This window comes from Meles meles, chromosome 11 (assembly GCF_922984935.1).
Source record: "Meles meles chromosome 11, mMelMel3.1 paternal haplotype, whole genome shotgun sequence".
Classification (NCBI taxonomy): Eukaryota; Metazoa; Chordata; class Mammalia; order Carnivora; family Mustelidae; genus Meles; species Meles meles.
The window spans coordinates 26,558,650-26,584,114 of record NC_060076.1 but is presented as its reverse complement, the minus strand read 5'-3'; positions in this window follow the sequence as shown (position 1 = coordinate 26,584,114).

Genomic DNA, 25,465 nt, shown 5'->3' with positions numbered 1-25,465 from the left:
AAAAGCGCAGAACCCCCATGGACAAGGCACTTTGGGAAAGTTCAGGAAGAGCCACGGAAGTGAAGTTTTAGAGGAAACAGCTGCAGGAATCTAAGAAATGCAAAAGGATGGAAAGACAATCTTGAGAAGGCTCACTTTGGGTTATGGGTATAACCTCTTTTAGTGGATTTTAAGAGCACAATAAAAGGTCTGAATTATTTTTGACTGTTGAATTGGTTTACTTGAGTGAGATACCATGCTGGAATCCAGCTCCTTGAGAACCAGGGATTTCATTCAACAAATACTCACCGCCAACTACCGGGCAGATAGCAGTGAATAAAACAGACCCAAGCCCTTTACTCATGGAACTTGTTGGAAGATGTAGAAAGTAAGTAAAATAAGTTAAATTATGTCATATATTGTGAAGAGGTAAACACTATTGAAAAAAATAAAGAGGAGAGAGAGATAGGGAGCTTCAAGGAGGGGGGGAACATATGAGGTGTGCAAGGGGTGAGCCAGGCCAGATATCAGGCAAAATCTCAGAAGATTTGGTGCCAGGACATACTTGTGGAACAGCAAGTTCCACAACACTTCCAACTTATGTTCCAACATGAGTGGAACAACACTTATGACCACAGTGTAGGGAGTGAGGCAGAGCGCGGTGGGTGAGCACAAAGGTCTGCTCACTAGAAGTGTGTGGATTTATTAGCGTTATGCATCCATTTATTCTTTATTTATTTATTAAGATTTTATTTATTTATTTGACAGACAGAGATCACAAGGAGGCAGAGAGGCAGAGACAGGGAAGGGAAGCAGGCTTCCCGCTGAGCCGAGAGCCCGATGTGGAGCTCGATCCCAAGACCCTGAGATCATGACCTGAGCCAAAGGCAGAGGCTCAACCAACTGAGCCACACAGGTGCCCCTATTTATTTATTACTTATTTAATTTAATAAATCATTTAATAAATGGCTTAATGAATATTTCCTTAGTCCTCACAGAGATGACAGTCTGAAATGGAAGTCAGATAGTTAATCATCAGAAGCCCGTCCAGCTCCAGATTTCTGGAAGAGTCTAAGGGACAAGAGGAGAGAGGAACTTGCATGTTGCCGCCATAGACTCTACTGAGAAGCAGAACTTCCCATCATAGATGGAATCTATTGACAAACATAAACAACAGGCGTCTGGCAGATGCCATGCATGTTCTGTATGGGTAGCAGACTGAACAGGGGCAGAGGCCCAGAGCCGAACAAGGGGGATGCTGAATGTGGTTGGAGCCTGCTGTATGAGACAGGGTGGCTGGAGGCTGTGCCCCAAAGGTTGGTGGGAAGCAACTGTGAACGGCACGGTGGTGAGAAAGCTGCAGGCTGGGTTGGGGGTTGGGGGTCGGAACTCCCCTTGGCAATAGTCACAGCAGTACAAGAAGATCTGCTTCCTTCAGTCCCACCTGTTCTGTCTCTGGGGAGACAGGTAGGGTGTCTGCAACCAAATGGGAGGCTGAGGCACTGAGGCAGACCATCAGAGCCAGAAAAGCACCCAGAAATTACCCACTCATCTAGAGGTCAGTATCCACTCGCTATCTAGAGGATGGTGTAGAAGCCCAGAGAGGGGAGAAATTTTCCAAAGTTCCTGGTTAGAAAATGGCACAGTGGACTCTTGAGCGGGCAAAGTTCTCTCTTTTTGCACCTGAGTATGCCAGAAGGTATTTTTCAGTCTTTTCTTTCTCTTCTTTATTCATTAGCATGCAGCCCTTTCTCTCTGGCATTTACTGGTCAGGACCCATCCGTACTAAGGATCTGGTTTCTGTCTTGGTAGGCTAATCATGGATGGGACAGACATGGTGATTCCAAAATCATGCTGGTCTTGGGCTCTTTCTCTAGAGTTTTGACCTGTGGCCCTTTCTTACCTCTTATCATCTGTTGGGACTCTGTACTCTCATCTGTACATTGCTTTGCACTCTAATCTCTTTTTCTGTGACCGCTCATCTCTACCTGATGACCCATCTGAGGCTGTGCCCAGTTCTGTTCTCCCTCTCGACTAATTCTCTCATACAAGGCAGCTATTACAAAGTTTCATTTTTCTCCCATCCCAGAGTCCAAAATAGTCTCTTCTAAACCCAGCTTGTAAGGTCTATTTTCATCTCTGTGTTAGTTCTTTATCTTTTGTCCTTAGTTCTCTCCCTTTCTGTTTTAAATCCTGATATCCTCTCCCTCTTCTTGTATTATCTTTCTTCTTGAATACCCCACTATTCACAAAAATGTCTAGGGCCTGATTGGATAATTGGGCAAGAAAGAATCCTTTTGGGAGTGAGTGGTAAGGAGGAAATGAGGCTCTCAATAGCCACACCTTATTATTTTTTGTGTCATATCTATGTCTCTTGTAGCTAATAGGGACCTGAATTTTAGGTTTGATCTGGACGGTATAGAGTAGAACTGTTATGTCTTCTCTCCCTCCCTCTCTTCTTCCTTCAGACTGTGACCTTAGACTGCCAATAGGGTGAGCTTCCTTATGTTTCTTTTACCTGCCATTACTAAGCCGTGCAGTCGTAATGTGTGTGTTGGAGTCCATTTGTGTCATTTTCATGGCTCCAAGTCTATCTGTCTCTAACTTCAACTACTATCTCTTTTCTGATAGCTATCAATTTTGTACTTCCAGCCCATATACCTCCCATAATTTTTAAATTATCCCTAAGGTAAGTTCCTTAACTTTTAAGCTGTTTTTTTTCTTCTATGAAAAATGGAGAGAATATGCATATCGAAGCTGGTGGGAAGATAAGATGAGATAATGGATCTAGAGTTCTCTTGTAACTTACAAGGGATGTTTAAAAAAAAAAAAAAAGCCCTCTGCCTAGATGGCCAACAGACATATGAAAAGAAGTTCAGCATCACTAGTCATCCGGGAAATGCAAATCCAAACCACAGTGAGATATCACCTCACATCTGTCAGAATGGGTGGAATGAAAAAGACAAGAAATTGAAAGTATTGGTAAGGATGTAGAGGAAAAGGAACTCTCGTGTACTGTTGTTAGGAATGTAAATTGGCACAGCTACAGTGGAGAATAGTGTGGTGGTTCCCCCCAAACTTAAAATAAAAATACCATAGGACCCAATATTCCACTACTGGGAATTTACCAAAAGAAAACAAAACCACTAATTAAAAAAATATATTCATCCCTGTGTTTATTGCAGCATTATTTACAACAGCCAAGATATAGAAGCATCTAAGTGTCTGTGGATAGATAAATGGATAAAGAAGATGTGACACACGGACACACAGATATGCACAGTGGAATATTACACAGTCATAAAAAGGATGAGATCTTGCTATTTGCAAGGTGGATGGACATAGAGGCATTATGTTAAGTGAAGTAAGTCAGATTGAAAAAGTCAAATACTATGTAATTTTACTTGTATGTGGAATCTGAAAAACAAAACAAATGAATACACAAAAAACAAAAAGCAGAATCAGACCTATAATATAGAGAACAAACCGATGGTTGCCAAAGGGAAGTAGCTGTTGGTTGGAGGATGAGCTAAGTGTGAAGGGGAAGGAGAGATACAGGCTTCCACTTATGGAATGAATATGTCAGGGGAATAAGAGAAGATGAATCACTACGTTGTACACCTGAAACTAATTAACATTGTGTGTCAACTATACTCAAATTTTAAAAACGAAACCAAAAAACCCACTATACAGCGTTTTGTAAGTTGTATTTGCAACTTCAGCACGTACCAGCTAGATTTAGAAATTGCCCCTGCAATAGACATATGTTGCCACCAGGTGGCAGGAGAAACCCGTGATGCAATCAAGGAAGGCGCTCTTCCAAGAGATAAAATAAATTCTGATTGTTAAAGGCAGACAACTCTTCAATGACTGTTAAATAAAAAACAAAGCTTATTTATAAATCACAGCATACCTGAGCAAACCAAATATAAAGTCTGTAATACAATGTGTTTCATTTTTTAAGACAATGGTGATCATTTTCCAGATGAAATCTTATACAAAATCCCAAATATACAAGATAGATAAAAATGGCAAGGACACTGGCAATCTGTCCCTTCAGCCTCCTCTTTTATTCTTGCGCAACCTCTGCCAAACCTCAGATCTTCATGGGACATAGTTTTATTTTATTATTGTATTTTTTATTTTATTTATCTTATTGAGGTATAATGACCTACAGCATTATATTAATATCAGTGTACAACATAATGATTCAATATATGTATATATTGCAAAATGATCACTACAGTAAGTCTAGTGAACATCTGTTGCCATACATAGTTACAGAATTTGGGGGATAGAGTTGTTTCCTTTGTTTTGTTTTTTTAAGTGAGAGAGCAGCTGGGGGGTAGGGGGGAAGGAGGGGAGGAGAGGGAGACAGAGAATCTTAAGCAGGTTCCACACCCAGCATGGATCCCAATGCAGGGAGAGGAAGGGCTCAATCTCACAACCCCGAGATCATGACCTGAGCCGAAATCAAAAGTCAGGAGTCAGACGCTTTAACTTCCTGACCCACTGAGGCGCTGTAGGGACAGAGTTTTAAACCACTGTTCTTATATTTTCCCAACACCCTCTTAGAATATCCTTTTATCATTATTAAAAAAATACACAGTACTCTTTAAAAATATAGTTTTAAAGCATATGTAAAATATAAATCATGATTAGATAAAATGTATATAAATATAAATTATAAAATTTATAGAATTTGCAGTGCCTGGCTGGCTCAGTCAGTGGAGCATATAATTCTTGGTCTCAGGGTTGTGGGTTTGAGCCCAATGTTGGATGTTGAAATTGCTTAAAAATAAAATGTTTAAAAAAATTTATAAAACTTAGGTGCCTCGGTGGCTCAGTGGGTTAAGCCACTGCCTTCGGCTCAGGTCATGATCTCAGGGTCCTGGGATCGAGTCCTGCATCGGGCTCTCTGCTCAGCAGGGAGCCTGCTTCTCTCTCTCTCTCTCTCTCTCTGCCTGCCTCTCTGCCAACTTGTGATCTCTCTCTGCCAAATAAATAAATAAAATTTTTAAAAAAAAATTTATAAAACTTATAGAATATATAGACACAGAATTTTTATAAACTCTATTCAAAATTAGAACATACAAATATAAATTTTTAAATTTTAGAATAAGAACATTTTAGGGCACTTAAGGAAAGTTTCTTAAAACAATATTCTTAATATTCTCAGCTGCTTTCAAGTTTTATTTTAATTGTTGGAAAATTTCTATCTAGCTTTCAGCCCAAGAGCAGACTGAACGCAAGCATTTCAACCCTTTTCACCCTTATAAGTATCAACATGATTTCACAGAACTAGAACAAACAACCCTAAAATTTGTATGGAACCACTAAAGACCCTAGACAGCTAAAGCAATCTTGAGAAAGAAGAACGAAGCAGCAGGTGACACAATCCCAGATTTTCAGAGCTACTGTAAAGCTGTAATAATCAAAACAGTATAGCACTGGCACAGAATTGACACATAGATTAGTATAACAGAATAGAGAGCCAGAAACAAACCTACACTCACATGGTCCATGAATCTGTGACAAAGGAGACAAGACTATACAATGGGGAATGAAGAGTCTCTTCAAAAAATGTTGCTGGGAACACAGGTCAGCTGCATGCACAAGAACGAAACAGGACCACTTTCTCACACCATACCCAGAAATAAACTCAAAATGGATTAAAGACCTAGATGTGAGACCTGAAACCATAAAAATCCTAGAAAGGAAGCATAGGCAGTAGTTTCTTAGATACTGGTCCTAGCAACATTTTTTAAGGTATATCTCCTCAGGCCAAGGAAACAAGAACAAAAATAAACTATTGGGACTGCACCAAGATAAAAAAACTTTTGCACAGTGAAGGAAATAATCAACAAAATGAAAAGGCTATCCCTACTGAATGGGAGAAGGTGTTTGCAAATGATATATTGATGAGGGACTGGATAACCAGTGATCACCAAACTCATGAAGAGAATCAGAAAGAGACAATGAAAATGAACTAACACAACTGACTTCAGAGGATATACAGATAATTCAGGGAAAAGAAGAAAACTTTAGAAGGATTATTAAAGCTGTGAATGGAGTTCTCTAGATGCTGCTTTGTACAGCCTGTCTGGTCCTATGCAGTGGCTTGTGTTTGCAGGTCAGGCACCTGGATTTAAGGGTAGACCATGTCACAGTTGGGCTTTAGTCTCTGGGCTTGAGTTTCCTTTTGCCTCTGAAATATTGTGGGATTAGGAATGTATTCAAGGAAGGCACAGCAGGAGGCTTTTTCCTGCCTTTGGTTCCTATAGATGTTAAGAGATTCCCACAGGTGGTCCTGCTCCTTTCAGGGTCATTTAATCTCTGCATTTACAACCTGTTGCAACTTTTCTCTCCTTTACATCTGAACTTGGGAATGTGAAGAGGTTGGGGGGCACTCTTCTCTACTACTCCCTCACCCAAACTCTGATTAGTCCTGAAACAATTCTTTCTTGGTCATGCCTGAGTCTTGGATGAGTGTATCTCTCCTCCATAAAATGAGTGTATACCTCCTTCAATGGAACAAAATCAATATAAAGTTTGTGGGAAAATTCTGTTGCCCAAGAGAAACATGGTAATATACTGTGACTAAGCAAATTCACTTCCTCTAGATATATTTCTTATAAGAAACACATTTAAAAATATGTCAATTGGGGTGCCTGGGTGGCTCAGTGGGTTAAAGCCTCTGCTTTCTGCTTGGGTCATGATCCCAGGGTCCTGGGATCGATCCCCTCATCGGGCTCTCTGCTCAGTGGGGAGCCTGCTCCCCCCCCACCCCGCCTGCTTCTCTGTCTACTTGTGATCTCTGCCTGTCTAGTAAATAAAAAATTAAAAAATAATATTTAAAAATATGTCAATTTCTAAAAAGTCAATATCTGAAAAGACACTTGTTTCTATTAAACTGACTGGGCTGTTCTTGGGGAAGGAAAGGAATAAGAAAATAAAGGGATACCCAGAGCAAATATAGTAGCTAAAATAGAATCTACATAGGAATCAAGAGAGTGGAGACTGGATACTATTTAAAAAAGCAATTAAGTGAGTAGAAGACAAATCTTAGGTGTTCTCAGAATGCAGAGGAAAAGGGCAGAGATATTAAAGCAGTATCAAAGAAGATGGCAACTGTAAGCAATAGGAAGCAGAAATTAGCTTCATGATTCATATGCATTCTAGAAAAAGAATCCAGAACAAATGGAGTGGAAGCAATAAATGCAAAAAAAAAAATAATAAATGTGGGATTTCTGATTTTTAAAAATCTTTAAAAAAATTTTTTTAAATTGGATTTCAAAGAAAAAGAGATAACCCTGCAAGCGTCCTGAAAAGAAAGTTAAAAAAACCTGTTTTTGACAAATGAGCAAAAAGCAGATTGACAATTCATGGCAACATGGAATGCCAGGAAACAATGTAGCGATGCTTAGTGGAGAAGGCTATGGTTCCTATGTGAAGGGAATAGGAAGATACTGTCAGAGGTGTTTGGTATCTGGAGAAATATCTCACCTACATAATATTACTCAACAAATTATTCACAAGGTATCCCTAGATCCTTGAGATGTGATACATTGTAGTAAGCACTGACTATGTTAAATACACAGATATAATTTAAGTAATGGTGACAGAGGGCAAAAGAATATATGTAAAGAAATTATACATTATATATATATATATATATATATATATATATAAAGAGAAAATAATATTATTGAATTTAAAATAAAAGCAGAATGGAAGGAATAGAGGCAAGAGAAAATGTAAGTGTTAATTTTCATATTTTCAATAGATTACAGTAAAACTTACAGTCTCTATATTTGATAAATATAGATTTGAGAGTGCTTTTGAAAGTTTTCCATGGAATTCATTACTAGAACTCCAAATTTTTATAGAGGAGTGAAACAAAGATTACCCTATAAAGAAAACTGGGACAGAAAGGCATATCAAAGAAATGAAAAACAGCATAAAATGGCATTAGAAAGATGAGCATAATCAGTCTGAGAACAAATATATGTAGTTTAAAATTTCCTATTAAAAAAAAGTTAAACTGTCTCCAATTTGATCATAAAATTCAGTGGTTTGCTATGTTCAACTATAAAATGAAAGGCAAAGATATATTAGGAAAACAGAAACAAAAAAGAGAATGGTTATAGGAATCACTGATAACTCACTTTAGAATCATTTTGTGCTGCCAGAAGTGCTGGTATAGATCAGTGGTTCTCTAACTGGTACATCAGAATCACTTGGAGGGTCTGTCAACAAACAGATCCCTGGCCCCACGCACAGAGTTTCTGATTCATTAAGTCTGGTTGGGGGGTGGTGGGGCATGAGGATTCACATGGCTAACAAATTTCCGGGTGAGGCTGATGCTGCCAGTCACCGAGAAACACTGACTGAGAGTGGAGATTTAATGGTAATGCAAATGTATGTGTTGAGGAATTGCATCAAAATATACATAGCAAAAACCATTGGAAGTATAGGAAGACAAGAGAATAACAAATTTCAACATTTTTTTAAAAATTGAAATAAAATTATTAAATCTCAAAAAGAAAAAAAAAGGAAAACACAGTCCAAGCTAGAGGTAATTATGGATAATTCTTCCCCAGCTGTAAGAACTGGAAAATTTCCCCATCATTTGTACGGTTCTAGAATAGGGAACCTGGTGAGTTTAAAGTCAATCAAAAAGTAGCGTGATGTAAATATTCTCAATAGAGATGGATGAGAAGGAAACCCACAGACTATCCTCGAGAATCTGAAGTCTTAAGAAAAAAAGTGAGTCGAAAATGATGCAATAGAACCAAGGAAGGTTTGTCCCATAAAGGAAAGGATTATTTATAGCAATTTATTACAACAAAACACTATATTCATAGAGATCCCTAAAAGAGGAGAAAATATTACACCCACTTACTGGAAAACTTAATGTAAACCCAAATCATCCATGGTGGTGATCAATTGTGGTGATCTAGAGCTCCCATTAATCTCATGAATTAGTGGGAGCAATTATAGGTCTCAAAATAGAGAGTTTGGTTGGGTCGGTTTCCCTCCATTTATATGGAATATACCTCTTAACTAGTGTCTTTTTTTTTTTTTAAGATTTTATTTATTTATCTGGCAGACGGAGATCACAAGTAGGCAGAGAGGCAGGCAGAGAGAGAGAGGCAAGCAGGCTCCCTGCTGAGCAGAGAGCCTGATTCGGGGCGCAATCCCAGGACCCTGGGATCATGACTTTGAGCCGAAGGCAGAGGCTTTAACCCACTGAACCACCCAGGCGCCCCTTAACTAGTGTCTTTATCACATAATCTTATAAGTTCCTGGCCTTCCTCAGACCCTTGTTGACTGCTCCCTGGTGCCATCAGCTATGTGTCAAATGGCAAGATTATATACGTGACACATAAGACTCCGGCCGGGGCATGCTTGTGGGATAAACCTGCTTGGGATCCCTCTTCTCAGGAGCAGAGAGACCTGGAAGGCATTCCCAGGACTTCTTTTGCAATGTGGACAGTTCATGGGCATCTACCTTCTGAGCCATACAGCATCTGTGATAGGAAAGAATTCAGAAGGAAGGATGATGGAACGTGACGCATTTCTTGGTAAAGGAATCATTAAAAATATTGGCGATGGTGCTGAACTTTTGTGAGTTGAGGTTTTGAATTATTTCTCTTGGATATTAAAGAACACAGTGACTCAAAGGGCCAGAAGTGGGGCTGGGACAACTGGATATCCAAAATGCAAAAGAATGAACTTGAACCTATCGCACACAATATAGGAAAATCAAGATAGATTAATGATCTAAAAGTAAGAGGGCTTCCCCTAAGGATTCTTAAAGTAAACATAGGCATAAATCTTCATGATCTCAGATTTGGCAATGGTTTCTTAAATATGGCAATAAAAGCTAGGTGTCCACATAAAATATAGATAAATTGGACCTAAAAACATTGGTGCTTCAGAAGCTTTCTGAGAGCATCATCAATAAATTGAAAAGATAATTAACAGAATGGAAGTAAATATTGCAAATCATATATCTGATAAAGGATTTACATCTGGAATATTTAAGGAACACTTACAATTCAATAATAAAAAGGCAACAAAATTAAAAATGGGCACAGGATCTGAATAGATATTTCTCCATGGAAGATCTACAAATGGCCAATAAGCACATGAAAAGATGCTCAACATCATTAGTCATCAGAGAAATGCAAATCAAGACCACAATGAGGCACCGCTTTATACCCACTAGGATGGCTCTAATTAAAAGGACAGATAACAAGTATTGACAAGGATGTGGAGAAATTAGAACACTCACATACTGCTGGTGGGAATGTAAAATGGTACAGTTTGCTTTGGAAAACGGTCTGTCAATTACTCAAAAATTTAAACATAGAATTACCATATGACTCAGTGACAATTCCCCTCCTAGGTATATGCCCAAGAGAAATGAAAACATATGCCTGCCAAACAAACAAACAAACAAACTCGTACATGAACGTTCAAAGCAGCATTAATCACGGACAAAAAGTGAAAACAACCCAAATGTCCATTATTTGGTCATAAAAAGGAATACTGATACATGTTAAATGAATAAATCTTAAAAGTATTGTGCTATGTGGAAGAAGCCAGTCACAGAGATCACATATTATAATATTCCATTATATAAAATGTCCTGAACAGGCAAATTCATCGAGATAGGATATTCTATCTAAATCTAAATCTAAATAATATCGAAATATTCTAGTGGTTACCTACACTAGTGCTTGGTGGGGAATGAGGAATTTAGGAGCTAATGCACACAGAGTTCTCTTTGAAGTGATGAAAACATTCTCAAATTGATTGTGATAATGGTTGCATGTTTCTGTGCATGTACTAAAAAGCACTGAATTGTGCACTTTAATGGATGAATTATATGGTATGTAAATTATATCTCAATAAAGCTGTTATGAAGATTAGAATATTGTGGACATTGGGGTCATACATAGACTGAACCTTCTCAATGTAACCTCCATATCTTCTTACATCTAGAAAATGTTTATTTTTCCTGCTTAGAGTTTTAAATTTCTCGTGTCTCTTCCACTGTGGTAATCCAATTTTCCGCAGTATCTGTCTGCTTCCATTACAGTTTTAATTCCAGTTTTATTTGCATGTTCATCCAATCTTTCTTGATGTCAAATTGTTGCTTTTTCACGACTCTGTTTTAGTTTCATAGATTCAATATATTCTTGAATCTTGCTGAGCATGTGACCATAAATGCTTCAAAATTTCTCCTGCTTTTTGGAGTAAGTCTATTTCATAAAAACAATTAAAAAAAAGGATTTCTCCTTTTTCTTCTGACCTGCAGAATTCTTATTTCATAGATGGGGTGATTTTACTGTTTCTTCACTTGAGACATCTCACGTCCAAGACTCAGCACTTTGCTGGTCCTCCAGATGATAAATTTAGCTGTTGCTAAATGCAGAAAAGGCTCTGAGGTGATACCAATGTTAGTAGTCTTCACTGGGGTCAGTCTACAAATTGTTAATGGATTGCCGACTAATTGTGTTTGCCATTTTCATGGAAATTTGGGAGTGGAGACATCAAATGTCTGCTCTAAGTCACCGTCTTAGCCATCTTTTTCTGGTCAAAAAGAAAAAAGACTTTTTTATGCGTACACTCAGTTTACTTGAAAATTTCAAATAAAGATGATTTTTTAAAAAGTCAATAAACTCTTTGGAAGTCTTCCTTTTTGCTTGGGTCGGCTAGGGATCCCGGTCGCTCAGGCAGTGTGTGCTCTCTTCTTCTTTCTGGTCAGATTTATTTGCTAAAAAGTTGAATGCTGAATTACCTATACATAGCTCAGGGAGATGGACACTCATATTGGTAGGAATTCACATAATTGGAAAATCATTTGGAAACTTAAACTTTGAGAAAGGAATAACTTATCTTGTGATAGTAATTGCAGGAAGAGGCAATAAGGAGGCTTTTGTCAGAAATAGTGTTAGCTAGACCAGTGGATATAAAATCCAATTACTACCATACATCAAAATGAATTCCAGATGGATTCAAGAGTTAAAAGAATGTACAGTCAGAAAGCAGAATCATGTAAAAGGGAGTTGTTATCATATTTTTTTCCCCAATGAAGAATACCGTACCAAGCACTGAAGTCACAGGAAAATAAGAGATAGGGTTCCAAGTTCAGACTCCCAAAACGAAAAACTTCTATCCAACAACAAAAAGAACCAAAACTTAGAAGGCAAACATACTTTGGATGTATTTGTAACCATAATGACAAGTCATGGCCATAGAATTTCATATCTGCATGGAAACTTAGGAATTACTTTAGCGAGGTGGGGTCTTAGGTCCATAATGGACCTGTGACTAACAGGCTATGTGAGGACCCCCAGGTGTGCTGGTGTAGAGCATGGCCTTGGGAATCTGCCGGGCTGACTTGGGTTTCAGCTACTAGCTCCGCTACTTTGGGGAACATATTTCTCTCTAAGCCTCAGCTTCTTCATCTGTAACAGGGAGGATAATGGCAATCTCTATCTCACAAGGTTACAGTAAGAATAAAATGAGATAAAGGATTGAGAGGACCTGAGAGTGTCTAGCTCCACGGGTGGCATTGCTTTCTTTGTCACCACTGCCATCATGTTCCTCGTCATCTTCATCACTGGTCATTACCATTCTCATCATTCTCATCGTCATCCCTACCTGTGTTTGGATCCTGAATCAGCACTTCTGAGCATCAGAAGCTTTTTGGAGCCTTCAGGGACCTTGGAGGAAGTCAGTGCAACAGGTGGATGAAATGAAAATGAGGCCAGATAGGGCAGAACTTCACAGGTCCCTGCTGTCGATCTGCTCTGGTTCCTCTCTTCCCTCTGCTGGTTTGGCATTATTCTCCGTAATTCAGACACTCCATCCCCTGGCCCATTTTGATGTTCCAGGACACTGTGTAACATTGGAAAGGTTCTAAATCTTTGCTTTCTTCCAGTTTCCTCACTTGGAAGTCGGGAATAATAATTCCTACCTTCTCACGGTTGCGATGGGAATTTTTGAAAGGACACGATTGTGAAAATTAGCGTAGGAGCAGACATCGTAGGTCCACCAAAACTCTTAATTAATTTTGAAAGAGGGCGACTTGCTTGGTGTCACACATCTTATTGAACCAAGGAATGCTCTTGGGCACAGTGTCTAACTATTGTTAGATTTATGGCCCAATCTCACATTAAATATGGGAGGACAGGCTGTCGGTTGGATGTGCTCTGCTTGACCCATTTTTCTCTAAGCTCCGTATCCATCCACTTTTGAAATTCCTGAAGTAGCTTTTCCTCAGCCAGTGGAAATAGCCTTTTGGCTTTCTGTATAGCTTTCTTTTCCTTTTTTTCTCTTCAAATTACTTATGACCACTTGTTTTTTTATACATAATTTAAAGAACCAAAGCTGACACCCCTCCCCCATGTAACAGTTGGCAAAAACACTAAAAATATGCCAAAACTTAATTTTATGTGTGTACTTTTTTTTTACCCCCTAAGAAATAATAAAAAAATTATACTTGCAAAGCATGTAGTGTGGGTCTTGAATCAAGTAATCAAGTTACTTCTGCCAGATGCCTTTGACAGCACCCCAAAAGGTCTAGATTCCTGAGAATTACATTTCCTGTGTGCACCCCTCCACATGTCTGTACTGTGTGTGTGGAGGCTGGATGTGGCCCATGCCCGGGACACAATTCCTGGTATTAAAAGGCAATACTAAGGACTTTTTTTGTGTGTTTCAAACAGCATATTTTTGTCTCAACAGTCTGATGCTGAAGCAGACCTCTGGAAAAGCAAGTCTGTTTCTTGTGCAATTCCTCCTCAACCCCCTCCCACCCTAGCCATATGCTTTTTCTATCTAACTCCCATCTCTTGGATGCCATAAGGTTTGGCAGAATCTTGGCATGGGGCTCAGAGATCTGAATTATGTTGGGTGTGATGTCTGACCATTCTCCCCTTGTCTGTCCAGCTTTACTTTTTGTGGTACTATGGATGCACATGGTACTATGGCTTGTGATGCATTCCTCTGGTAGTTGGAGTCCGTTGGATCTCATTGACATTGATAATGCTCACTCTGATTCAAACACTGCCTTTTAATTTAAAGAATTTTATTGAGAAGGTGTTTTGAACGTATGTTACCAAATGACATTATTCTTCCGTAGCTGTAATTCAGTGGGAACTGCGTTCAGTAGGAGCTGCATTGTTGCCCCTTGGATGGGATTCCTCCACCTCCAAGACATAGTACCACAGTGTCAGGCACTGCTGATGAATGGTTGCCCTTGAGTTATTTAATACAGAAGATGGACTCACGTTTTTATGGTCCCTATGCTGCAAACACTCCAGGGTCAGTTGTGAAACACTAAAGACCACAGTATCAGCTGCCATCTTGATATCAGCTGCCATCTTGATATCAGCTGCCATCTTGTTTCCCAGAGCTCTGCCTTCCTCAGCAATCTCCTGCTGGATTTCCTGTTCTGCTGATAGGACCTCTCCTTCCTCCAGTCCTGAGCACATCATGATTGAGCAAACTCTTGTACTCCTTCCCCTTAACACTATGGTCCCTAAAAAGAATTCAAAACCTACTCTAGATCCAGGCCCCACCAGTTGGCCACCACCCTTAGTCTCTTCTTTACCCACACCCTAACCTACCTGCTAACATCTATTTGGTGCTAACCAGGTGTTAGATGTATATGCCACCAGGACTTGGTCAAGGCACCTATGTAGCTTTTCCTTCATGCATTCACCCATTCATTCCCTCACTCATCCATTCATTCACCAACACATTCACTCAGGAAACATTTACTGAATCCCTGCTCCTGGGTAGGCTCTCCTCGGGCCCTACGAGGGGAATAGAAAAGGAGACAATTATACTCTAGTACAGTATAGAACAGCATAGTACAGAGGGAAGGACAGAATGCTATGAAAACAAAGAGGAAATTTTAACCCAGTTAAGGGCTGAGCAGAGAGGAGAGGGGGCCTGTTGTAGGGGAACATTTCCTAGGAAGCGTACGCATGGAACGGAGTCCCTGCATATAAGCAGCACTTCGGCCTCCCTCTGTGGGATTCGCTTCTGTCTTAGTTCTCTGGGCTTTATCTAATTCTTCAGTTCCACCCTGGGTGGGAGTCCCTCCCTGAAACTAGTGAACTGGGCTGGAATCCAGGTACCCTGCTTGAGTCCTCTGGAGACTCCCCTGCCCTCTGGGTGCTGGAATGTGCCTGGTCCCATCCATTTTCCGGGATCTTCGAGAGCCAGGTCTGCCGCCTCTTGACTTCTGAGTGTTTGCCCTCTGAGCCTCGCACTTTGCTCCCGTTACTGCAGCAGCCGCCGGAACAGGTATGTGGGTGATGAGGCTTTGCAGGCTCCGCTGGGACCCACACACCAGTCCACACCAGCCTGCTCCTGGACCGGGTTAGCTTCCCTAGATCCCTTCAGTTTGGCCTCACCTTCTGGCTTCTCCTTCCATCTCAGAATACCTGCCTCCTCGCAGAATCTAGTGTGCCTTATATCTGAGCGTATCTGAATTACAAGTATAATTGACCTATAAGCTGAATGCGTTGAACTTGGTAGCATAAAATCCAAAATTTATTTATTTATTTATTTATTTATTTGTTTGTTTATTATCAACCACTTCTCTTTAAACCAGCTCTGTTCGGAAACTCTTTCCTATTCCTAGCTAATATCTCAGGGATACTGGCTTTTCTGGCCCTTTCACATATCAGAACAGACTCATTTTTGGAGTATTAAAAAGCCCAATTTGATTTAAATTAGGTTGGACTCAGCTTCCTGCCTTGGAGAAGAGAGATGTGGTCTGTTCTTTTACCTCGCCTCCCAGCTAGCTCCCTTTCTGCTGCTTCTGGATGAGTGGGAAGGAGGAATAAGAGGGAAATCTTAATTCTTATTTGACAGCTGCTGGCATAATTAGCCTTGATGCTGTCTGTGTGGCAGATGCCCAAATGCTCAAGGAGAGACTCTGTGAGTCCTTGAAGCCCCAGTCCTGGCCCTCCCAGGGATCTCTGGCTTGGGATCTGCCTCCTCTGGCTGGCAGCCAATAACCCCTCCTCAGCTCTTTCTCAGAAGGAATACCTCCAGACTCTAACTGCTGACATCTCTTCAGCCTGCCCCATCCGTCTGCGTGGGGCTTCTTTTAAGATGGCTCCAGCTTAGCTGCTCCGGGGGAAGTCCACTCAATCCATGGGAAAACCCACGTCACCCTTGTCTCACCTTCTGAGGAGTGGGAGCTCAGCCCTCTACCCTTCCCCACTCTGCAGTCACAGGCAGCTCTCTGTGGGCTGAGGTGGGCCGAGGACCCTCTCTCCTGCCCACTTCCTTCCTTTGCAGAGAGGGGTCGGGAATGTCAGACACTTCTTGTCAGAAGGGCAACTCTCTTCAAAGAAACACTTCCTCTGACTCTTAGAAGCTTGGAAGGTGGGTGGCAAATTAGGAGGGAGAGCCAGAACCTGTCAGCTTTGGGCTTCCACAAAAATTCGGAGATCCCGGGGACATGCGCATTCTACAGAGACACACTGTGGGGGTGTTCTACTGAGAAAATGTCCCAGCTGGAATCATCCAGACTTGGAGGGACTTGAACTTCAAGTTGAACTTTACGGACTTGTGAACGGAGACTCCCTCGTTCCCCCCAGAAGCTCCAGGAGCTGCAGCTGAGGCCGTAGTGGGCCCTGCTCACCCAAGCTCTGCGAGTCTCCACCGGCCCATTCTGAACCCCTAGGCTCTGGAAGGAAGCCAGCGGAGAGCAGGAACTGAATAGAAAGGTTGTCAGGCGGATCAGAACAACACCTGCTGCCCACGGTGGGCCAGAGACACGTAATAAAGAGGAAACAAGCTCACTGACAAAAGCTAGCCCCGGTGACTGGCAACGCGCGTGCCACCAGGAAACAGCGTGGTGTTCAAGTGTGCGGAAACGGCAGGCATGACTCACCTCTCACCTGAGCCTCACCCGATGATGGTGAGTGTGTGTGCTGGACAGAGAGAGACAGAGAGAGGAAAAGAGAGAGGGAGGGAGAGAAACAGAAAAGCAACCCCCACCGGAAGGCCATTTGAATCTGGGAGGGGAGGTGGGGGATAGGGAGAGAGGAAAAGAAAGGGAAAGAGAAATCGAGAGAAAGAGAAAGCAAGAGAGAGAAGGAGAAGGAGAATGCGACTCAGAGCAAGAGAGCGGGAAGGAGCTGAAGCCGTGTGAGCGCTGGCCAGCCCCCAGCGGCAGCGTGGAAGGCAGCCTCCCAGCGCCGGGCGGCCTTGCCGTGGGTATGGAGGGCACTTTTGGGCCATGTCAGTGGGTCATTCAAGGCTGAGTTGCCTTGTTGTGTCTGGACTCCTGCCCAACCACATGAGACTTGGTCTACGTCCCAAAGAACACTAATATGAGGGGTTCAGTGCCAGTTACTTCAAAGGAAGTGCCGATCGCGGTCCCGGGACTTACCGACAAGGGCTTCCTAGAGGAGCAGGTGTTTGTCCTGGGGCTCCGAGAAATGGAATTAGGAAATGTGGTGCCTGGAGAAAGTGTTTCAGGAGGAGGGAGCGACAGCAGCCCCAAAGGGTATTGTACTGGAAATAGAACCCCTCCGGTCCAGCGGGAGAGGAGACCAGACCAAGGCCAAGAGTGGTCAAGGAGTCAGCGCTCACTACTATTTTAGCTGACCACTTTGGACTTGGTTCCTTGCCTGTATTGACCTTTCATGATTTCCAAGCCACCCTGTTTTAGTGGGAGTCCAGGTCCAGGCCCCTCCTGAGGTGCCCCCTAGTGCTATGGTTTCCTACAGTGAAAGGAATCCTATCCTCGTCACTGCCTGCTTCCCGTTTCTGCCAGGCTCCTCAGCTAAATCCCCCATTCCCCCCGCCAGCCACAGCTTTGCCTCCCCACCGCCCCTGCCACAGGCCGATGAGATGTCACAGAAGCTTTGTGGTTTTTTACTGAGCGTGGCCTGCCTTCCCACCCCGGTTATAGCCACAAGCAGATAGGAGGCCCAGGATGAAGACGCATGAAACGATAGAAGGAAGGATAGTGAAGGGGCAAGACTGTGAATCTGATGTTGGGAAAGTCTGGGTTTGATCTCAATGTTATCATAGCCTTGTGGCCAAGTTTGGACAAACCACTTATCTTCTCTGTCTCCGGTTTCCACTTAGCCCCCTTGGTGACTGTGAGACCCATGTGAAATCACTAGTAAGTAATGCACAAATTCCAGTGGTGAACAAGACTTTAAAACAAGGTGGTAAGGGGGAATGCAAGCTGGTGCAGTCACTCTGGAAAACAGCATGGAGGTTCCTCAAAAAGCTGAAAATAGAGCTACCCTATGACCCAGCAATTGCACTACTGGGTATTTACCCTAAAGATACAAACGTAGTGATCCAAAGGGGCACGTGCACCCAAATGTTTATAGCAGCAATGTCTACAATAGCCAAACTATGGAAAGAATCTGGCTGTCCATCAACAGATGAATGGATAAAGAAGAGGTGGTATATATACACAATGGAATACTATGCAGCCATCAAAAGAAATGAAATCTTGCCATTTGCGACAACGTGGATGGAACTAGAGGGTATCATGCTTAGCGAAATAAGTCAATAGGAGAAAGACAACTATCATATGATCTCCCTGATATGAGGAAGTGGAGATGCAACGTGGGGGGCTTGGGGGGCAGGAGAAGAAAAATGAAACAAGATGGGATTGGGAGGGAGACAAACCATAAAAGACTCAATCTCACAAAACAGACTGAGGGTTGCCGGGGGCAAGGGGGTAGAGAGAGGGTGGTGTGGTTATGGACATTGGGGAGGGTATGTGCTATGGTGAGTGCTGTGAAGTGTGTAAACCTGGCGATTCACAGACCTCTACCCCTGGGGATAAAAATACATTATATGTTTATAAAAAATTTTTAAAAAAAACAAGGTGGTGGGGGGCGCCTGGGTGGCTCAGTGGTTTAAGCCGCTGCCTTCGGCTCAGGTCATGATCTCAGGGTCCTGGGATCGAGTCCCGCATCGGGCTCTCTGCTCGGCAGGGAGCCTGCTTCCCTCTCACTCTCTCTGCCTGCCTCTCTGCCTGCTTGTGATCTCTCTCTGTCGAATAAATAAATAAAAAATCTTTGAAAAAAAAAAAAACAAGGTGGTAAGAACTGTATACAATTGTGTTTTCAAGCTAAAAAACTTTCAGAAATCATTTACTATGGTATATGTGTTGTATCAGTGTTTTCCCAGCCTTTTCCTGAAGGTGAGAATTACCTGAAGCTCTTCTTAGAAAATCCAGGCTGGGGGCTCCTTCTCAGAATTAGCATTTCTGTGGGGAGAGGCCTGATGATCTGTATATGTAGTAAGTAGTCCAGATAACTCATATTGGCAGCCAAGCTTGGGGTATCCACTCTAGGATGTTATATAAGACTCAGGTGATGGGAATCCAGTAGAGGCTGCAAGAGTGAGAAATGGAGGCTGAGAGTGAGAAAAGAGAAGCATTCAATAATTTATTAGAGGTGAGGGCCGAGGCCTTATTTTTTAAGTATTGGGCATTAGAGTTATCATTTTTAGTCCCGGTTGTGAATCAGAGTCAGGAACCTTTGCACCAAGGGGGCTGACCTTCTTCCTGTTGCTCTCTGCCTGAAGATTAACAGCTCCATTCTGCAGTGCCTGCACCTGAGGTCCAGGGCACTGAAAGCATGAAGACAGGGAAGGATGGGGAGAACTGTTCACTTTTGCTGCTAAAGGCAGGGGCTCCTGCCTGTGGGAGAAGGATTATGCCAAAGAACAGAATCCTTTGGGCAAGGTGGGCTTCACCTTGACACACAAAAAGACCTTGTCCAGTCCACCCTCTTCCTAGTGGATATAGCCCGACCATTGAGACAAAAATAATAACTCTTCCTCTTCTGCACACCTGGCCTGGAGGGAACTGGCCCTCCTCTTAATTAGTATCATACTTAGCTGATGTCTTAGAGAAGAGGACACCTGCTACATTGTTTTCCAGTTACTTCTCTAGCAGAACATGGCTGGATGGTTACAACTGCGTATGCTCTCCCTAGGTTATCCTGTGGTTGGAAATGATGTTTTCTGCATCCAGACCTGGGCAGTACAGTTTCTCTGCTATATTCTTGGCTCTCTTTCTCTTACCCAACCAAGTGGAGGTGAAGGACTGTGATTTGGTGGAAGGACACAGGGAGGGATCCAGATCCCAGATCCTGGCGTGAACAAAACCCTCACTGACCTGCGTGGGACTGTGAGAACAGTGAGAAACACACCACTGAGATTCTAGGGTTGTTATCATGGTTAATACATCACTATAGACTGGAAATTTTGTGATGGGGATTGACGTCCAGTTTGTCTCTATGGCCTCCATGGCTAAGAGGCAGGATCTGGAGCAGAGGACAAGCAGGTGATACTCTAGATGGAGGAAGGGGAGGAGTCATGAATACTCTGGCCATTGAAGCAGAACTGATGAAACGCTATTCTTTGTATGAAATGATATACTATAAAAGCCCAGGTATGGAGCCAGATTTACTTGAGTTCACATTGCCACTCTGCCACTGATAAACCAGGCAATTTTAGCATTTCTGTGAATCTGTTGCATCATCTGTAAAATGGCCCCCCAAACTCCTTCTTGGTATGATTGTTTTGAGGATTAAATGAAGTGACATTTTGCCACAGCTACAGGGCTATCTGAATGTTCCTTAATGGAATATATATAGACTGGTCCCTACCTGTGACAATCCCTGCATAGACTTTTCTTCTGGTTGGATCTGTATAAACATCAATGTATTGGACCCGTCTTACGCCCAGGGAGAGAGCTGTTGTAACAGCGCAGAAGTTTCTAATAGCATGGAGGCCAGCGTGCAATTAGACCTCTGGAGCCTCTCTCTTCCCTTTTGGATGGTTCCTCTTGGGGCCAGGCTTTATTCTTCCCTCATCCTTCAGACTACCCTACTTTGCTTTCTTACCCTGGTTCCTTCTGCTGCTAGAGGTTCTCCAAGAGGTCAGCCAGAACAGACCAAAGTCTAAAGTCTTGCGGAGCAGGGCTTAGTCCACACTTTATTAGAATGGAAGCTCTGAGAGGACAGAGATGGCATTTTAATTATTTAGCATCTCTCTCCCAGATATACAGAATTGGTGCCATGAGATTCCACAGCCCTGACAACAGTTTCTGGCTCAGAGTAGGCCCTTAGTAATGGCCAAACAAATGGAAATCTAGTATTCGGAGACCAAGAGTTAATTTTGTGATAGCTGGGGATCTGTCCTACACTCAGACAATTCCTAGCAAAGGATGAACTGTCAAACACTCCAATGATATCTCCTCAAGTTGGTGTTTTATAAGCAAAAACAGCCCTCGTTTGCTGGTCACACACCACTTGGAAGGCACTGTGCCGAGGGCTTCACTACAGTCTGAGAAGCAGGTACTCCTGGGGTAGCTCAGAGATGAGAAGTAACTTCTTAAGGATCCACAGCCAGTGGGAGGGGAGCTGGGATTTGAGCCCAGGCAGTAGGACTGTAGTGCTGGAATTATGACCTGCAGCACTTACCCGTATCTCAGGCATCCTGGGAGTTGCTGAATGTCTTTTTGCTAGAGGCACGAGGCTGGACCCTCAGAGTGCCTTTTGAAATGGTACTTAGCAGAGAGCGAAGGAGGCTGGAAGCAGGGAAACCAGTCACGAGACCAGGGACAGATGAAGTCATCTGGATCCGGCTTGGAATGGAGACCCTGGAGGAGACATCCCATCTCAGACCCAACAACTTCGGGCTCCGCGGGCTTCGGTGTCTGTCTCTGATGAGGGTGGTCTAGGGCTAGGGCATCACGTCCAGCATGACATGCCTCTGGTGACCCTGCAGGTTATCTGTACTCGTGCTCTTGCAGCTGGCACCTGGGGACGAACTACGGCAACCTTCTCTCTCTTGCCGTGTTGGGTCTGCCCTGACAAGCTTTGACTCCAGTGCAGCTTTGGAAATTTATGAGGTTGATTTGTTGTCATTGGTCACGATTCCTCTCTGAACTCTGGAATGCCCTCTTGACGTCTGTGATAGAGTCCTCATCCTTTTCTTCCACTTATATTTTATTCTGCTTGATTTATAACAGTTGCCTTCTTCATTCCGTTCCATCCCAGAAACCCCTTCCCTCGAGTTCATTATTGTCTGTCAGAGCAGCTCCAAGTGTTGAAAGAGCCAGGAACCTAGAAGATGGGAAATGCAGTGTCCAGGGATAATTTGATAATAAGCTTGAGCCCTGATGTCCTCGACTGTAAACTGAGGAAAACTTAACCTCACAGAACTGTTCTGAAGGGTAACTGAGAAGATGTTTGTAAAAGGGCTCTGTAAATCTGGTGGCATTATATAAATGTTTTTCAGCTTCCATTAAGTTCCGTTGTTCACAATTTAATTTTTTAAGATTTTCTATTTATTTATTTGAGAAAGAGTGAGTGTGAGTGGGGGAGGGGCAGCGGAAGAGGGAGAAGCAGACTCCCTGTGCACACACCTGCCTAGATGTCAGGTAGGACCGGATTTAAATGACTTGGTCAAAGAGATCCTTGGGAGCACCTTCTCTTCCCTACTCAAAGTGGGCTTCTCTGTTCTAATCCAGTCTGAACACTTTCTTCACTGCTCAGATGAGCCAACAGGCTTCATTTGTAGCAATGCTTTCTTTTCTGAAATTAATTATAGCAGTACTTCATTAAAAGTTGTCAGTCACATTAGGGAATTGTTTAATGATTTGGTAGTTGTGTGGGCCAAAAATACTTGAGGCCAAAATTAGTAGCCTCGTGGGGAGGTGAAACATCTTGAAATTTGCAAGGTGGGTTTGAATCGTATTTTCCAGATTTGCTCGGTTTTAAGAATAACCCAGAGTGATCTGTGAAAGCACAGCTTTCTTTTCCCCACCCTAGAGCCGATGAATCAGCAGGCAACCTTGGAATGCACTGATTTTGTACATCTGGGAGATATTTTTGATATGGTATTAGGATTCCTATCTTAACCCCAAATAATAAGTCAATTTTAAAAGTTAATAAGCTCAAGGTATAGATTATTTTAACAAATCCAGTGTGTACTTTTTTTTTTTTTTTTTTTTTTTGCATATCCCATCATATACAGCAAAAGTGAAATTTATTCCCTGGTAGGTAAAAATGAGAAATTTATAATATTGGGTTATGAAGTTCTTTCAGTGTCTACTTTCTTCCTGTTTATTCTTAACCTAGAAAAAAGATGAACTCCCTTACTTTTTTAATTCCACAAAAGAATTTGCTCAAAGAAATATTTCCTTACATCTACAAAAGTAACCATGGCTATTAAAAGTTAGATTATCACTTCAATGGTTTCTGACAGTAAGGGATTTCTAGACTATCTCTACAGAGATTTGAAGATTTAGGTTAAAAAACGGGCACTTTCCTAGGCGATTTCCCATGTATAATCTCATTTAATTTACATGGCGCTTTTTGCAAGGCATTGTTCTCTCCATTTTGCAGGTGAGCAAATAAAGGAAGAGGGTTTAGGGAATTCCCCCCAGGCTATAATGCCAGTAAGTGCTGTGACTCTCTTGAAAACCCCATTAGCAAGAATCACCTTTATCCCTAAAACGAACTGATATTGAGTCTGGAGAGTTGACTTCAGATGTGCCTCTTTGGGAGATTAATGATTAACATTAGTATTGAGAATTATAGCAAGGATATTGGTAACATGCAGAAATATTTTTCCGGTAACGGAAAGAGAACAGGTTTTTGCAGCCATAAAAAAAATACCACTTAGGAACTAAGTGACCTTGAGCAAGATACTAAACTTGTCTGAAACTCAGTCTCTGAAAAATAAGACAACGGTGCCCAATTCACTCTCCAGAGATGGTTGTGAGAAGTGAATGAGACAAAGGATTTAAGGTTTAAGAGTGTCTGTCATATGGTTAACGCTTAATAAAGTTGAATTCTTTCTTCCTTTCTCCTCCTGGTCACAATGTGAATATCTACAATTTAACCCTGTCATTATACATTTTCCTCTCAAGCTTTCCACCAAGACTTTCTCATATTTAAATGTATAGACAAGAATGAACATTTATGGCATGTTTACATGCATTCTCTCCTTGAACTCTCACCACAACCTTTTGAGGAAGATAGTATTATCATTTTTTAATTTATAGATAAGGAAGAAGGCAGAGAGAGGGATATGGTTGTCCAAGGACACACATACACTATATATATATTTACTATATACATGGTAGAGATGCGATGAAAACCAGATCTGCCGTGTGTTCTTAACCACCATGTTCTATTGCTTCCATAAAAAGAACTACTTGCCATTTTTTTTTTCCATGTGTGGGGAGAGATGGGTTCCTGGAGGGGCAACTTGGTTCTTGGGTTTTCCTGAGACCAAGATTGCCAACTTTGGTTCAGAAGGATGGGTCGACTTGGTGATATATTTCTTTGGAAACTGGCATCTTGTGAGGGTTAATTTTATGTGTCAACTCTAGACTATGGGGTGCCTAGATTAAACAATAATTTCTGTGAGGATGTCTTGGATGCAATTCGGATTCCAATCAGTGGACTTGGTAAAACAGATTTTCTTCCCTAGTTTGGCATCAGCCAATCCAGTGAGGGCCCTGCATAAAACAAAAAGGCAGAGGAAGGGGGAGCTCCTTTCTCTGCCTGACTGAGCGAAGACATCTGTATTGTACCCTCAGGCTGGAATTTGTACCATCAGTGTTCCTGGATTTCATGCCTTCTGATCCGCCAGGCACTGACGCCACCAGCTTTCCCTGCTTCCATAATCACATGAGCCAATCTTCATTATCTATCCATCTCTCCTCTGGGAGGTTCTGTGTCTTTGGAGGACCCTGACTAATATGTATCTAATCAGGCTAATGTCTAGTATGATGCATAATCTCCTATCATGATTTTTCTTGGAGTCTTCTTGGAGTTTCCCAAGTGGCCGTAGTAGCAATGGCAGCAGAACCAGCAACAGAATGGCTTTGAGAATTTGCAGATTCTACAACTGTAGCCAGTGTTTTGCAGATTGCCACAAGGGCTTCTCAGAAAACGACTGCATCTACGTTATTAATGCCAATGTTTTCTTACTGATTTCTTATCATCTTACGTAAAGATTCTTTTTTTTTAAAATTAATTAATTTATTTTTTCAGCGTAACAGTATTCATTGTTTTTGCATAACACTCAGTGCTCCATGCAATACGTGCCCTCCCTATTACCCACCACCTGGTTCCCCCAACCTCCCACCCCTGTCCCTTCAAAACCCTCAGGTTGTTTTTCAGAGTCCATAGTCTCTTATGGTTCGCCTTCCCTTCCAATTTCCCTCAACTTCCTTCTCCTCTCCATCTCCCAATGTCCTCCATGTCATTTGTTATGCTCCACAAATAAGTGAAACCAAATGATACTTGACACTCTCTGCTTGACTTATTTCACTCAGCATAATCACTTCCAGTCCCATCCATGTTGCTACAAAAGTTGGGTATTCATCCTTTCTTTTTCTTTTTTATTTAATAAACATATAATGTATTTTTATCCCCAGGGG